General features: G+C 39.7%; 2 pseudogenes; both read left to right on the top strand.

Moving 5' to 3' along the window:
* The first annotated feature begins 1269 nt into the window (after positions 1-1269).
* Positions 1270-2155, top strand: LOC114494879 (annotated as a pseudogene).
* A 3162-nt stretch (positions 2156-5317) lies between these two features.
* LOC114494878 lies at positions 5318-5880 on the top strand (annotated as a pseudogene).
* The last annotated feature ends 11660 nt before the right edge of the window (positions 5881-17540 follow it).

Raw genomic sequence — 17540 nt, 5'->3', positions numbered from 1 at the left:
AATAAAAGTCAGCCCTGGCTGGCATAGCTCAGTCAGGATTGAGTGTGGGCTGTGAACCAAAGCATCACAGATTTGATTCCCAGTCAGGGCACATGCCTGGGTTGTAGGCCATGGCCCCTAGCAACCGCACATTGACCTCTCTCTCCTATTCCTCCCTTTCCTCTCTAAAAATAAATAATTTTTTAAATTAAAAAAAAATCAAACACTAAAAAAAAAAATAACAAGTCACTTAAAAACAAGATAAATTCAAACAATCAAACAACAACCCCCCCTCCCAAAAAAAAGAAAGAAAAAAACCCTCTCGTTGGTTTCTAGCTGGTCAAGCCAATTTTTCTTGTCTTTCTGGCTTCAGCAGGCTGAGGGGCATTTTGGAATGCTTTTTTCTCTTCCCAGGCATATCTCAGTCAGTCTCTCAAGTACTATCCCCAGGGATAGCAATGTGCCCTTCCCAGAGCTGATCTATGTCTTCCTACAGGACACTGGGTGTGGGTATGGGCGCTCCCTAGCATGCTCTCCGTAGCTCACTGCTGCTGTCTTCTGGGCTCTGGGGCCCCACAGAGCTCCTGCGTCTTTTCCATGTTCACGGTGCAAGCTCCAGGGATTGCAAGGGGTCGTGCCCTTCTCCCAAATTTTACCAGGGCAGGCTCCAGTAACCCTCAAAGCTCTGCGTCCTTTTCAGGTTCACAGCTTGAGAGTCAGTTAGGAATCCTGAAGGGACGCATGCTCCCCAGAATTCACCACCGCAGGCTCCAGAAACCCCCAAACACCCATGTTCTTTCCTTGTTCAGGGCTGTGGGGTCTGGGTCTTCCATAGAACCACACTCCCACTGGGTTGATAGTGCAGGCACACGGCCAGGCTGCCCTTGGTCACTCAGGCTGGGGACACTCACCCTTCCCAGGGCTATGCGTGGGTGCTTGCAGCCCCTGTGTGACTGTCTCCCAGTCTAACTCCCCTCTCTGTGCCTTCAAACAACAAGGCGTCCCCTGGTGCTGCTCAATCCTTGTTTTCCATGGAGGGAGTGGTGAGTCTGCTCTCCCAGGTGCCCTGAGACAGACCCGGGAGCACTGGGCCTGGGGGCTGCAACCTCCCTGATCCCTGCGGGGATCCCTGGGTCCTTATTATCCTGAAACAGTCTCCTTACCATCTATCTGTTTTTTCAATGTCCACTATAATTTTTGATGTCCTGTTTTCATAAATGTTGCGATAACCTAGGGCCCTTGCTCTGTTCCTCCACAGATCCTCGAGTTTCTATCATCACACATTTTAACATGGAGCCCTTGTACATGCTTTCAACTGAGGTCAAGAGCTAGCTTCTGTCCCAATATGACCCTCAGAAGGAGGTGGAACTCTGCAGCTGGATTGAGGGACTCATGGGCCTATCTGGCCTGACTTCCAGAAGTGTCTGAAGGACAGAATTACCCTGTGCACACTCATGAATAATCTTCAGCTAGGCTCGGTCCCCAAGATCAATCACTCCCTGCAAAACTGGCACCAGTGAGACAATCTCTTCTACTTATTCAGGCCATGCACAAATACTGCATGAACTCTGTGGACCTGCCCAAGGTCAGTGATCTCTTTGAGAGTGGGAACATGACACAGGTGCAAGGTTCTCTTCTGGCTTTGGCAGAGAAGAACAAGACAAAGTGGCAAAGTGGCATGAACATTGTCATTAAGTACTTGGAGAAGTAGGAGCAGAACTTCGATGACACCAGGCAGGCCAGTGCATTATCAAGCTCCAGATGAGTACCAGCAAGTGTGCAAGCCAGACAAGCATGATGACATATTGCACAAGAAGGTACAATCCCAAGAAACATGTCCTGCCACCCATGGACCACTCAACCATCAGCCTGCAAATGGGCAGCAACCAGTGTGCAAGCCAGGTAGGCAAGATGGCTCCTGGGACTGAGAAGCACATCTGCAACACCAATCAAGGCACTAACAAATGTGACAACTCTTCCACACCTCTGCAGATGAGCTATATTCAAGGCGTCAACCAGAGTGGCCAGGTCTTTGGCCTGGGTCAGCTGATATACAACCCTAATACTGCCCACAAGGTGGACTGGCCAAAAAGTCTCCAAGGTAAGTAGGCAACTTCTTAAGTTCAAGGAAGGCCTCAGAGTACCCCCCTACTACCAAGAGAAAGCAGGCTACTAAGGTCCACTTTTGGAATGTCTCCCCACATCATAGCCCAATTTGAGGTTTTTGTTTTTTTCCTGTGTTTTCATGTTGTTTTTCTGTGTTTTTAAGTGCCTCCAGCTGAGGGTCTAAAGCCAGATACAGATGTTGTGGGGTGGAGGTCACTGTTATGGCACACCTAGGTGAGAAATTTCCCAGCAGGCTTTGGGCCAAGCTATGGGGGACAGAAGAGACCTGTACACGTAGAGAAATGGCATCAAATGGCTTCCGGTTGCTTCTGCCCTCTTCCCTTTTTCTCTGCTGATCAACTTCTCTGATTTTTGTATTCAGAGAAGTTTTAGGTAGCTTTAATAAAAGTAATTTTTTTTTCTTCAGAAGGATGGGGTGGGGATGGTGGAAAGGATTCTGGCAAGGAAGTCCCCTGGGACAGGGCCAAGCTACAGTTTCCAGGTATTTTAGGCACCTTGAGGGACTGGATTTCCCCAGGACCCTCCCAAGGGCCCCGCAAGGAAACTGAGGCCCAAGCAGAACAATGGAGTTCTGAGTAGTTGAGGCAATGCCACCCCCCCCCATCATACTTATCACCTCTTCCCCACCAAGTACTGCACAGGGACCTCCCAAAAGGTCCTTCTGGGACCAGTTCCTCCCAGAATCCCTGGTGCCAAGAAATAATGTGAAATACCAACTGTGGAACAAAGGCGATAAAAACCTCTTTTTTTTGGAAAAAAGAATAAAAAGAAAGAAATGCATTACAAGCACACACTATAAGAAATAGTCTTTGCAAAAAGAGGAGAAAAAAGGAAATGGGACAGAACATAAGGGAAGAGGAAAGAGATTAGGAATTTTATTCTAGCATGTGAATTTAATGATGGAGAAAACAAAAGACAGAGAAAGTTATTAATATTCAGTAAAAATAATCCCTATGTGGTTCAAATAACTCATATGTAATAATGATAATTTATATGTATTAATAAGTAAGTACTTCTCAATTGAAAAGAGCTGATTTTTTTTGGATAAAAAAGGCTAAATACCAATGAGGGTAAATTATTTTTTAATGGCCCACACTTAGACATTAATTAATATGAAATTTAACACAATATAATGTCCTAATATCTCCTAGGATGAAAGAGGTAGGTAAATTATTTTATCATACTATGTCTGATCAGTGACATTGGAAGCTGAATTTAATAGGAAAATCCATAAGTACTTCCTTAGTTCTAAGTAATAATAAAGGCATAAAGATAAAAGTTAAAGTTTCTATTTCAACTGCCAGCAGATTAAAAAGCTGAAAGAATGGGGAACATGTCATTCATTCAGCTCAAGCATTTTTAAAATATATGCAAAATGTTTCCATTACAAATAATATATACATTTCTGTTTCATTCACATTTTTGAGAATACACAGTATTTCAGCTAACCAAAAGTTGTGGAGGGGCTCCACCCACAGAGCCCCCCCACCCTACTCCCCCTGGCTACCACAGATGAGAATAAGTCTACCGAGACATGATCTGCTTGGGGAGGAAAGCTGGCTGATCTCTCAAAGGAGAAGGACCAAGAGCCTTTTCCTCAGTGGGCTTTTAATGGGTTCATTTTGCACAGGAATACAGGTAAAGCTCATTAATCATTGTCAAGCAGTAAGAATCAAACAATAGATAGCATACAAAGAGCTATGAGGGCTGGTTCTGAGTCAGGGTCTGTTAGGTAAATGGCTATAAAACTTTGGAAAACAAACTCATTTCCTGTTTGGACCCTTATCTTGAATTGAGAGCATTCTTAGCAAAGCAGGTTTCACAGGATTTTGCATATTCTTTCTTAGGCCTGATCACCCAGGGAACCCGCCCTTTCCAGCATAGTGTTGTACTGCCCTCTGTCATTATTTCAGGCTTAAGTCAAGCAGGGGAAGTAAGGCAAACAAGAGATTAGGAGACTTCTTGCAGACAGAAAGATGACTCAGGTTATGTCAATGCCGAGGGGTGAGGGTCCATCAACCCCTTTTGCTATAGCCCCCCAAGTCCTGTCCTGGGGGTTCCCCTTGAACATGCCTGTCTTAGGTTGTTCCTCCCTTGAGGAATCTTACTTGTCATTGGCTAACTGATCAAGCTTTGGGGGCCAGACAGGGTGAAATAAAAGGAGCAGAGGCAGCACCCCTGCAAAGGAAATAACCTTTATCTCCTTAGTGGCTTGTGGTCTGGAGGTTGCTCACTCAGACTTAGCCATGGGAGGGTTACAGCTTCTAAAACCAGACAGGGCAGTTCCCAACAAAATGTAGCTATCACAAAAGTGGAACATGTGAGTTATAATTGTAAAGATTAGAGGAGAAATCTTGAAATGCACTCTCTCCGTGCATTTCTATCTGTCTTTTTGGTCTGAAATAGAATAAAAATTGAGAGGCCTCCATGAAATATGTTTTTCAGGATAAAAATGGAATGACTTCAAAAGAATAGGTAACATGGAGACAACTGTACTAGAACAATAAAAAAATTTGAAAATAAAATAGGTAACATAAGCAGTGTGAAATATGCATGATATGGTAAATATAGGAAAAACAATAAAAGAGATAAATACTGAAGAGGAAACTAGTAAATAAAAAAGAAAGAAAGAAAGACAAAAAAGTTCTTTCTCAAATATATTAAACCCACCTCTTATTGATGGATGAAAAGACAATCCATAATACTTGCAATTGTTTCCAGTAATTGTCACAGAGTGGTCATTAGAGTATTTAAAAACAAAAGGAATCTTAGGCGCTATTGTGAACACTATTAATGTAAAATTCACAATAAATCACCAGTGATTTCATGTTACAAAAAATATAGAAAGAGTGTGGAAAATCTAACTATAACTACAGAACATAATATAAATAAGGACATCAAGCCCTAGGCTGGCGTAGCTCAGTGGATTGAGCACGGGCTGTGAACCAAAGCACCGCAGGTTCAATTCCCAGTCAAGGTACATCCCTGGGTTGTAGGCCATGGCCCCTAGCAACAACACATTGATGTTTCTCTCTGTCTTTCTTTCTCCCTCCCTTCCCTCTCTAAAAATAAATAAATAAACAAAATCTTAATAAAAAAATAAGGACATCTTTATAATTTATATGCCAGGCGAGGGGCCGGTGGGGGGAGAGGTGGGGCAGGCTCCCTGCAGGCGCCAAGGTCCGCCTGACACCCTGTGAGGGACGAGTATATGGGTATCCTATTTGCGGAGCTGAGGATCAAGCTGAGTCCCCACGAGGCCGCCCTGGGGCTGTGTGCACTGGCTTCCTGGAGCATCGGGATGTGGACGTCACTGCCCTCTTCAGCTTCTGCCTCACCCTCATGGTACACATTGTCAGTGGAGAGTATCCCCTGCCACCTGCCTAGGACTCCAGCCACCAGCCTCACGTGGCATGACTCACGCAACCAGAGGGCAGCTAGTGACCAGCCAGTCAAACTCCTGCAGCAGCCTGGCACAGAGGCCCTCGCTGGGTGGCCTGACAAAGCCTGTGGTCCTGTGGAGTTAGCAAGTGACTCAAGAAGCACTGTACCCACAACTACCTTATCTACTTGGAGGCCTTCTCCCAGCATGCTATAGGCAGCTGGGCACTGCTGCGGCTGAATGCGGAGAAGCTGCAGTTATGGAGCTCACATAGGAGACCTAATGGCAGGAGGTGCTGAGTCTGCAGGTGCGCGAGGAGCAGTGGAGCCTGCAGCTGCTTAGTCAAGCTTCCTTCGGACAAATGTTCTAGTTGCTGCTGGAGGCAGGAACCCCAGACCTCAGTGCTGTGACCAGAGCCCATGGAAAAGATGAGGCACTGCTCCTTTCGGACCTTCAGGGATTCACAGGGGCTGAGCTTGGCTCAGTGTACAGGTGGGACCAGGCTTGCCTGCGCCTGTGCTAGCCACTTCTGGCTGTTCACTCCAGGCTGTGCCAAAGGTTGGGAGAATGGGGGCTCCGGGAGTGTGGGCCAGCCTCAAGGAGCGGAGCTCCAGCCCACCCCTGATGCTGCCTGTGTTATTTGGGGCAGCCATCTGGAGAGACAGCAGGGTTTGAATGTGCCGAACCCCCAGACTCCCAGAGACTGTGTATTTATATTCCCTTCACCAATCTTTCAGGCATCCTGTCCTCTCCCAGGGCCAGAGGTCAGTCTATCTGTGTACCCACCCAGTTCCACACCCTACCCCTGCCCACTGAAGACTGCCCATGGGGGTGAGGTGAACTGCCTGACTCCCTTTACTGGGCACCCATGCCCCAGCCAGGCCCAGCGTCCACCCAGTCAGGAACCCTTCCCAGCGCCTTTCCTCCTTATGTATGAGACCCTCGTCACACTGGCAGCTGTTCATGTAACCAAGGAGAGAGGCAAGTCCAGCACTGTCCTAGCACCTAAGACCTAATGCTGTACAGTAGGGACCCAGCACTCAGTGCCAGGCGGGACTGCGTCCTGGCCTTAGGTTTGGGGAAGTTTCCCTCCTCTCAGGCTCATGGAGGCCATCTTGGGGGCACATTAATTTGTGGGCATTCCCACTACCCCTTGCTCAGGAAAACCCAGAATCTCACAAGAGACAGTCCTAAAGGCCATGCTTGCCTGCAGTCCCAGCCGGCAGGTGATGACTTCTCCAGGGGCCCGGGGGCCTGAGGCAGGGGTCAGTGCCACCTACCACAGGGGCAGGGAGGGCTGTCCTGCAGTGTCCTCCCTTGTGCTCCTCTACCTGCCACTCCCTAGGGGGCACAGAAAACCTCAGGGACCTGTGAGGCAAGCACCAACCCCCTCTCTGTTCCCTGAGCTGGCCTCAGCACAGGAGGTTGGTTGTTTTAGGTCCCCAGTGGAATTTGTCTAACTGGTCCAGTGCCCCACCCCACCCCCCAGAGAATCCCCCCACCACCCAGTGAACCCGCGCTCAAACCCCCTTATCCTGACTGGCTGCCCTGAGTGTCCCCCAACCTTATGCTATCATGATGTCGCCCTTTCCAGAGGGGCCCTCCCACCTCTGCCTCCTTCTCCCTCCTTTATCTTGCCCCTTACTCCTACACCGAACTCCTGTTTTGTCTTCCTGTTTTATGTTCACTTTTTAGTTCTGATAAAAAAGATCAGAAATAAATCTGATTCTTACGTGCCAAAAACAAAAATAAAATAAAATAAAATAAATAAAAATGCAGATGACAAAACTCAATAGGTAGAAGCAGAAAATGAGAGGGCTTTACAAAGGTCAAGATGTCAATATGTTAATAAAGGAAGACATTAAGAGATATTATAAAATTTATAAAATAGGAAATATAAGCTAAGTATACATACATATGAAATTTGTGAGTGTGTGTTTGTGCATGTGTTATGTAATGAAAGTAACCAAAAATCTGAGAAAGGATAAAGTAGCAACAAATTTGGAAACTGAAGAAAAGGAGAAAAGGACATTTTAGCAAGTTATATTTTCACTTTCATAAGAAAATATATAGGTAATGTATTCACCAATTCATCCCCCAGGGCAAGTGATATAAAGAAAGAATAAACAAATGGGACTACATCAAACTAAAAAGTTTCTGCATAGCTTAATAAAACATCAACAAAATGGAAAGGGAACCAGCTGTATGGGAAAACATATTTGCCAATGATACTTTGGACAAGGATTTGATCTCCAAAATATGTAAATAACTCACATGACTCCACATCAGGAAGACAAACAATAAATTTTTAAAAAATGGGCAAAGGACCTAAACAGACACTTATCCAAGGAGGACATACAGAGGGTCCAGAAGCATATGAAAGGATGCTCAGCATCACTAGCCATCATAGAGATGAAAATTAAAACCACAACGAGACACCACTTTGCATTGATCAGAACGTCCATCATTAATAAATCAACAAACACCACATGCTGGCAAGGTTGTGAAGAAAAGGGAATCCTAGTACATTGCTGGTGGGAATGCAGAATGACGGCAGCCATTGTAGAAAACAGTATGGAATTTCCTCAAAAAACTAAAAATAGAACCGCCTTTTGAGCAGGCAAATCCACTGCTGGGATTACACACTAAGGATCCTGAAATACCAATTCAAAAGAATTTATGCAACCCTATAATCATGGAAGCATTATTTACAATATCCAAGTGCTGAAACAGCCATGCGCCTATCAATAAATGAGTGGATCAAAAAAAATGGTACATTTACACAATAGAATACTATTCAGTAGAAAGGAAGGAGGAGCTCCTACCTGTTTTGGAAGCATGGATGGAACTGGAGAATATTCTGGTGAGTGAAATAAGCCAGGTGGTGACAGACAAATACCATATAAGTTTACCTATAAGAGAACAAAATAGAACCAGAAGCATGGAAACAAGGAACAGACTGACAGTGACCAGAGGCTAGGGGGATAAGGGTGGGGAGAAGGGGAAGGGGCTAGTCAAGGAACATGTATGAATGACCCATGTACATGGACTCTGTGGGGATTGACTGTGGGGAAGTAGGCTAGGCAGAGGAGAGCAAAGGGGAGCAATTGGGACAATTGTAATAGAACAACAACAAACAAAAAAAGAGGCGCAGTCTATTTCTCTGTCACTTGAAGCAGGGCATGTGACTTGTTTTGATAAAATGGACATTAGCAAACGTGATTGAAACAAAGGATAAAAGTATTGCCTATGAGACAGAGTTAGCAAACTGATGGTTTCCAAAAAAGGAGGAGAGTTGAAGGATTAGGTAAAAGAGATGAAGTGATTAAGAAATAAAATTTGTTAGATACAAAATAAGCACATGGGTATAAATATGACAGGGTATATAGTGAATAATATTACAAATACCATATATGGTGTTAGAGTACTGGAAATAGTGGGGAAACACTTTGTAAAGTATATGATTATCTAACCACTAAGCTGAGCACCTGAAACCAATAAAATAATATGGAAAGTAAAAAATTAAATTAATAAAAATAAAAAAGACATCTTATTTTATCAGAATCTTGCACAGAAGGTTTGAACAAATGATGAAGAGTATTCTTACGTAACTGCTTTTTTTTTTTTTTTTTGTCTGCTGGTTTTGCTAGCTTTGTGGATGTGGTCTATATGTAATAAATGCCTGCTTTGTATAGGACTCCACAATACTCAGACAAGTAAAGACAACAAAAAACAAACAAAAAATGAAAGCACCTGTTTTTAATCTTTTTTCAAACATGAAAAGTCAATTGTCTTGCAGTGAGGACTTACAAATAATTGTAGATAGACATTCTAAAATGAAAATCATAAGATGTTGAACATGAAACTCTTCAAGCTTATTTAATTGGTAAATTAATAATTTACACCATTCCCTATGTTATGACAATTAGGAGAAGATTGTTTCTATTTTAAGAATTACTGCATTATACATATATGCAACATGAAAATGTTAATTCTTCAGGAAAATTTTACCATGGGTCATCAATTTGATTTTAAAATAGATGAAGTGAATGACAGTATTTTATTATTGAAATACTCCTAAGAAGGTATTTTGAGTTGTCTAATAAATTATGAATGATATGTTGGTTATTTTTATTACTATGCTAAAAGATAATATTGACCCCTTGTGAAACTTGGGGATGGAAAGAATAAACTACCCAATGCTGGTCTTCTATCTTTTCTCTTCCCAATGGTAAACATACAGAAAGAACTAAATGTGTTCACACTATGATTGTAGCTGTGGTTATTTACCCTAATTCCTGACATTAACAATACCTTCATACCATACATATAATGAAATATTTTTTTACATTTGTTATCATTTTTATTGATGTTCAAATACAGCTGTCTCCATTTTCCCACCACCACTTTCAACTGATCCACCCACCTGTACCCCCCACCCTCAACCCACAACACTTTGGCTTTGTCCATGTGCCCTTTATACATGTTTCTTGATGGCCCTTCCCCTATTATCACCCATTATACCACTCCATCACCCTCTGGACACTGTCAGTATGTTCTTTATTTTAGTGTCATTGGATATATTTTTGTTGCTTGTTAATCTTGTTGCTTAGGCTCCATTTATAGGTCATATCATATGGTATTTGTGTTTCACCACCTGGCCTACTGCACTTAGCATAACACTCTCCAGTTCCATCCATTCTGTAGTGAAGAGTAGGAGTTCCTTCTTTGTTTCTTATGCATAGTATTCTATTGTGTAAATGTACCACCATTTTTTGATCCACTCATTTACTGATGTGCACCTAGTCTGCTTCTAGCACTTGGCTATTGTAAATTGTGCTGCTATGAATATTGGGGTGCATAGTTTATTTTGAATTAGTGTTTCAAGACTCTCAGTGTATTATCTCAGCAGTGTAATTGCTGGATCAAAAGGCAGTTCCATTTTTAGTTTAAAGGAAATCTCATGCTGTTTTCCACAATGGTTTCACCAGTCTGCATTCCCACCAACAGAGTATGAGGGTTCTCTTTTTTCCACAACCTCACCAGCACATTTGTTGATTTGGTTATGGTAGGTTCTGACTGCTGTGAAGTGGTATCTCATTGTGGTTTTAATTTGCATCTCTCTGATGCCTAATGATGCTTAGCCTCCTTTCATATGTCTCTGAGTCCTCTGCATGTCCTCGATGGAAAAGTGTCTGTTCAGGTCCTTTGCCAATTTTTTAATTGGGTTGTTTGTCTTCCTGGGTTGGACTTATGTGAATTCTTTATATATTTTGTAAATCAAACCCTTGTCTGAGATATCATTGGCAAATATATTTCCCCATACATTTCTTTCCCTTTTCATTTTTCTAATGTATTCTTTAACTGTGCAGAAGTTGTTTTAATTTTATGAAGTCCCATTTGTGTATTATTTCCTTCATGACCCTTGCTCTAGGGGACATATCCGTGAAGATGTTGCTGTATGGAATATCTTAGATATTCCTGCCTATGTTCTCCACTAGGACATTTATGGTATCACTACTTAAATTTAAGTCTCTTACCTATCTTGAGATTATTTTTGTGTATGGTTGTAAGTTGATGATCAAGTTTCATTTTTTTGCATATACCTGTCTAGTTCTCCCAACACCATTTGTTGAAGAGGCTACTTTCACTCCATTTAATGCTTCTTCCTCCTTTGTCTAATATCAACTGATCATAGAGACTTGGGTTTATTTTGGGGATCTCTATTCTATTGACCTTACTGTCTGTTTTATGCCAGTACCAGACTCTTTTGATTACTGTGACCTTGTAATATAGTTTGATGTCAGGTATTGTGAGATCTCCTACTTTTTTTCTTCTTTCTCAAAATTGCTGTGGCTATTCTGGATCATGTAAGGTTCCATATAAATTTTTGAAATGTTTGTTCTGTATCTGTGAAATATGTCATTGATAATTTAATAGGGATTGTGTTGAATCTATAAATTGCTTTGGATAGTATAGACATTTTGATGATGTTAATTCTTCCAATCTATGAACATGGTATATGCTTCCACTTATTTCTGTCTTCCTAATTTTCTTTCTTCAGTGTTATGTAGTTTTCTGAGTACAGGTCTTTTGCCACCTTGATTAGGTTTTTTCCTACATCAATTATTTTTCTTGTTGCTATAAAATATGACATGCATTTCCTGTTTTCTGTTTCTGATATTTCATTGTCAGTGTACACAAATGCCTTTGATTTATGAATATTGACTTTGTATCCTGCTGGCTTGCTATATTCACTTATTAGCTTGAGTATGTTTTTGGTGGAGTCTATACGGTTTTCTATGTACACTATCATCTGCAAACAATTGTTTTATTTCCACCTATCCTATTTGGATGCCTTTTATTTCTTCTTCTTGTGTGATTCCTGTGACTAGGCCTTCTAGTACTATGTTTAATAAAAGTGGTGAAAATGGACAAACTTGTGTTTTTCCTGATCTAATCTGAAAGCTTTAGTTTTTGTCCATTGAGTATGATGTTGGCAGTTGGTTTTCTGTATGTGGCCTTTATTGTGTTGAGATATGCTCCCTCTACTCCCAGTTTGATGAGAGTTTTTATCATAAATGAGTGCTGTGCCTTATCAAATACTTTCTCCACATCTGTTGATATGATCATGTGATTTTGTCTTTTCTTTTGCTTATGTGATGTATTATGTTTATTGATTTATGGATATTGTACCACCCTTGTATCCCTGGGATGAATCCCACTTGGTGATGATGTGTGATCTTTTTGATGTATTGTTGGTAGTGGTTTTCCAGTACTTTTTTGGAGAGTTTAGTGTCTATGTTCATCAGAGATATTGGCCTATAGTCTTCTTTCTTTGTTGTGTCTTTATCTGGTTTGGAGATTGGGATGGTGCTGGCTTCATAAAAATACTTTGGGTGTGTTTCCTCTTCTTAGACTTTTTGGAATAGTTTGAGAAGTATATGGGCTAGTTCTTCCTTAAATGTTTCCTAAAATTCTCCTGTGAAACCATCCAGTCCAGGGATTATGTAACAGGAGTTTTTTTGTTTGTTTGTTTTTTTTTTTTTTTTTTTTTAATTACTGCTTCAATTTCAGCTATCAGTCTGTTTAGCTTTTCTGTTTCTTCTTGATTGTTTTGGATGATTATATTTTTTTTCTAAAAATTTTTCCATTTCACCTAGGTTTCCAAATTCCTTGGTATATAATTGTTTCTAGTAATTTCTTATAATCCTTTGTGTTTCTGTGATATGAGTTGTAATTTTTCTTCTTTCATTCTGATTTTATTCATTTGGGTCCTCCCTCTTTTTTCCTTGGTGAATCTGATTAAAGTCTTGTTGATTTTATTTATCTTTTCAAAGAACCCACTTCTTGATTTATTGATCCTTTGATTTTTTTTAATCTCTATACCATTTAAATGTGCTCTGCCATTGACTATTTCTTTCCTTCTCCTAGCTCTCTAATTTCTTTGTTGTTGTTCCTCAAATTCATGTATATGTAGTGTTAGGCTGTTTATTTAAAATGTTTCTATATTTTTTGATAGGCCCATATAGCAATGAATTTCCCTCTGAACACTGCCTTTGCTGTGTCCAATAGGATTCTGAATGTTATATTTTAATTTTCATTCATTTCCAGAATTTTTACTTATTTCTTGATCTCATTAACCCATTCATTATTTAATAGCATGCTTTTTAATCTCCATGTTTTTTAATATTTTTTTAATTTTTCCTTTATATTGGTTTCTAATATCAAACTCTTTTTGTGTCAGAAAATGCTTGATATGATTTCAATTTTCTTGAATTTGTTGAGGCTTCTTTTTTGTCATATCATGTAGACTATCTTTGATAATATCCCATGTGCATTTGAAAAGAATGTGTGTTTTGTTTCTTTGGGATAAAAGGTTTTATATCAGTTAAGCCCATTTGATCTAATGTGTCATTCAGTTCAAGAGTACCCTTCTTGGTATTTTGTTTGGAAGATATATTCATTGTTGACAGTGGGATGTAAAAATCTACTACTATACTTGTGCTGCTGTCTATATTTTTCTTGAAGTCTTCCCAAATTTTCATTATATATTTAAGTGATCCTATGTTGTGTGCATATATGTTTATAATATTTATGTCTTCTTAATGGACTCTTTGCTTCATATTATGAAGTGTCCTTCTGTGTCTCATTTTATGGCCTTTATTTTGTAGTCTATTTTATCAGGTATAAGTATTGCTACCTTGACTAATTTTCCTCTCCATTTGCTTGGCATATTTTCCACAATCCTTCACTTTCAGGCTGTGTAGGTCTTTTGTTCTGAGGTGGGACTCTTGGAGGCAGTGTATATGTGGGTCATGTTTTCTTATCCATACAGCTACCTTATCTCTTTTGATTGGAGCATTTAATCCATTATCATTTAACATTTCTAATGATAAGTACTTATTCATTGCCACTTTAAAGCCTTCATACCTTTGTTCCTTTCTATCTCACTGTTTTACTTCCTCTTCTTAAAGCAGTCCCTTTAGCATATCTTGCAATGCTGGTTTGGCGGAGCTGTATTCTTTTAGACTTCTTTGGTCTGGGAAGCTCCTTATTTCACCTTCCATTTTAATTGAGAGCCTTGCTGGATAGAGTAGTCCTGGTTGCAGGCCTTTGCTTTTCATTACCTGAAATATTTATTGCCAATCCCTTCTGACTTGTAATGTTTCTGTTGAGAAATCAGCTGCTAGTCTTATGCCTTATCTGGGCTTTGTTGTTTGTTACTCCCTGTTTCTCCCTGTTTTTACAGATTTATATAGAAAAAAAATCTGAAGATTTCTATAGTAGATCCCATTTACTATGGTAACTAAAAAATAAAGTACCTAGCAATAAATCTGACCAAGAAAGTGGAAGTCCTATACTCAGAAAACTATACAATACTGAAGGAAGAAATTAAGGAAGACACAAAAAATGGAAGCACATATTACACTCATGCATTGCAAGAATTAACATCAACAAAATATCTATAGTACCCAAAACAATCTATGGGTTTCACACAATCCCTATTAAAATACCAATGACATATTTCACCAATATGGAGCAAACACTTCAAAAAGTTATATGGAAACATAAATGACCCCAAATAATTCCAGCAATTTTGAGATAGAAGAACAAAATAGGAGGGATCACCATACCTGACATCAAACTATATTACAAAGTAATGGTAGACAAAACATTCTGGCACTGGCATAAGATTAGACACATATATCAAAGGAAAAGAATAGACAGCCCAGAAGTAAACCATCACTCTACAGTCTATTAATGTTAAACAAAGGGGACAGGAACATAAAATGAAGTAAAAATAGCCTCTTCAACATTTAGTGTTTGGATATATGGACAACTATATGCCCCCCCAACAAAAAAAAATTAAACCACCAACTTACACCACACAAAAAATAAACTAAAGATGTATAAAAGACTTAAATATAAATAATTGTACAATAAATGTCCTAGAGGAAAACATGGGCAACAAAATCTCAGATATTCCACACAGCAATGTTTTCACTGACATATCCTCTAGTGAAAGGGACATAAAAGAAAAAATGCACAGATGGGAATTCATCAAAAGCTTCTAATAAAAAGCTTCTGCATGGCTAAAGAAAACATCAACAAAATGAAAAGGGAACCCAACACTCAGAAAAATATATATGCCAATGATACCTCAGACAAAGGTTTGGTCTATTATATATATATATATATATATATATATATATATATATATATATATATATGTAAAGAACTCACATAACTCCACACCAGGAAGATAAAGAGCCCAATTAAAACATGGACAAAGAGCCTGAACAGATACTTCTCCAAGGAAGACATACAGAGACATATGAAAGGATGCCCAGCATCACTAGTCATCAGAGAATTACAAATTAAAACCACAATGATATACTACTTCAAACCAGTCAGAATGGCCATCATAAACAAATCAACACAACAAGTGCTGGTGAGCTTTTGTCCAAAAGGGAACCCTAGTACGCTGTTGAAGGGAATGCAGATTGGAGCAGCCACTGTGGAAACAGTATCAAATCTCCTTATAAAACTAAAAATGGGAAGCAACCTAGGTGCCCATCAGTAAATGAATGGGTCAAAAAAATTATGGTACATTTACACAATGGGATTCCATGCAGCAGAAAGAAAGAAGGAGCTCCTACCTTTTGTGATAGCATGGATGCAACTGGAAAGCATTATGCTAAATGAAATAAGCCAGGTGGTGAAAGACAAATACCAAATGATCTCACCTTTAACAGGAACATAAACAACAAAACAAACAAGCAAAATATAACCAAAGACACTTAAATAGAGAACGGACTGACAGTGTTCAGAGGGGAGACAGAAGGGAATTTCAAGGGAAAAGGGGAAGGGTTTACAGGAACAACTATAAAAGACACACGGATAAAAAACTAGGGGTGGGTGGAAATGGGAAGGTGGAGGGGAAGGCTGGGTGGGTGGGCTGGGATGGGAGTAAAAGATAGAAAATTGTGCTGCAAAAACAATTAAAGCAAAATTAAAAATTACATTAGTTCCAGAAAAAATAAAACCACTTTTTCTAGTAAAAAAATACCCCTAAAAATAGAACTGCCTTTTCAGTGAGCAATTCCCAGTAGTTAGATTATACCCTAGGAGTCCTGAAACACTAACTTAAAAGAATCCATGCATCCTTATGTTCATAGCAGGACAATTTATAATAGCCAAGGGCTGGAAACCTAGGAGCCCATCGGTAAATGAGTGAATCAAAAAACTGTGCTACATTTACACAATGGAATACTACACAGTAGAAAGAAAGGGGCTCATACCTTTTGGAAATGCATGCATGGAACTGGAGAGAAACATGCTAAGTGAAATAAGTCAAGAGGAAAAGGACAAACACCATATGATCTCACCTATAAGTGTATCCAAATTAAAAAAAAAAAAAACAGTAAGCAAGCAAAATATAACCAGAGGCATTGAATTAAGAACAAACTGACAGTAGCCAGAGGGGAGGTTGGAGGGGATAATGGGAAGGAGGGGGAAGGGTTATCAAGGAACGTGTATGAAGGACACATGAAGAAAACTAAAGGGTGATAGTAGGATCAAGGTTGGGAATTGGGGATGGCTTTGGTGGGTGGAGTGAAAGGGGAAAATGAAGACAACTCTACTTGAACAACAATGCAAATGAAATAAAACAACAACAACAACAGCAAAAAAAACAGAGAAGATCCAAATACATTGAAACAGAAATGAAAGAGGAGTAATAACAACTGATATCAAAGTAATACAAAGGATTATAAGAAAATATTAGGAAAAATTATATGCCAACAAACTGAACATCCAGGATGAAAAGGATGAATTTCTAGAAACATACAATCTTCCAAATGCAAACCAGGAAGAATCAGAGAATCTGAATATACAGAGTACACCTAAAGAAACTGAAGCGGTAATAAAACTCCCCAAAATCAAAATCACTGAACCAGACGGTGTAAGAGGTGAATATTACCAAACATTCTGAGAAAAAACTAACACCTCTCCTTTTCAAACTATTTCATAAAATTAATGAGGAGGAAGGCTCCCAAACTCCTTTTACAAGGCAAGCATTATTCTAATTCCAAAACCAGATAAAGACAACACAAAGAAAGAAAGTTATAGGCCAATATCATTGATGAACTTGTATCCTGATTCTAAATACCTCAACAAAATATTAGCATACTGAATGCATAAATGCATGGAAAAGATCATACATCATGATCAAGTGGGATTTATTCTGGGAAGGTAAGAATTGCACAATAATTACAAATCCATAAGTGTGATTTACCACATTTACAAAATGAAAGACACAAACCCTATTATTATATCAATAGATGCAGAAAAAGCTTTTGAAAAAACCCAGCATCCATTTATGATACAAAGTCTCAACAAAGTGTTAGTAGAGAGAAAATTCCTAAATATAATAAAGGCCAAATATGACAAACCCACTGCCAACATCATACTCAGTGGGCAAGAATTACAAGTTGTCCCCTTAAAATCAGGAACAACACAGGGATGTCCCCTTTTACCTCTCCTCTTC

The sequence above is a fragment of the Phyllostomus discolor genome, chromosome 4, assembly GCF_004126475.2.
Source record: "Phyllostomus discolor isolate MPI-MPIP mPhyDis1 chromosome 4, mPhyDis1.pri.v3, whole genome shotgun sequence".
NCBI lineage: Eukaryota > Metazoa > Chordata > Mammalia > Chiroptera > Phyllostomidae > Phyllostomus > Phyllostomus discolor.
This window is presented reverse-complemented; position numbering and strand designations above follow the sequence as displayed.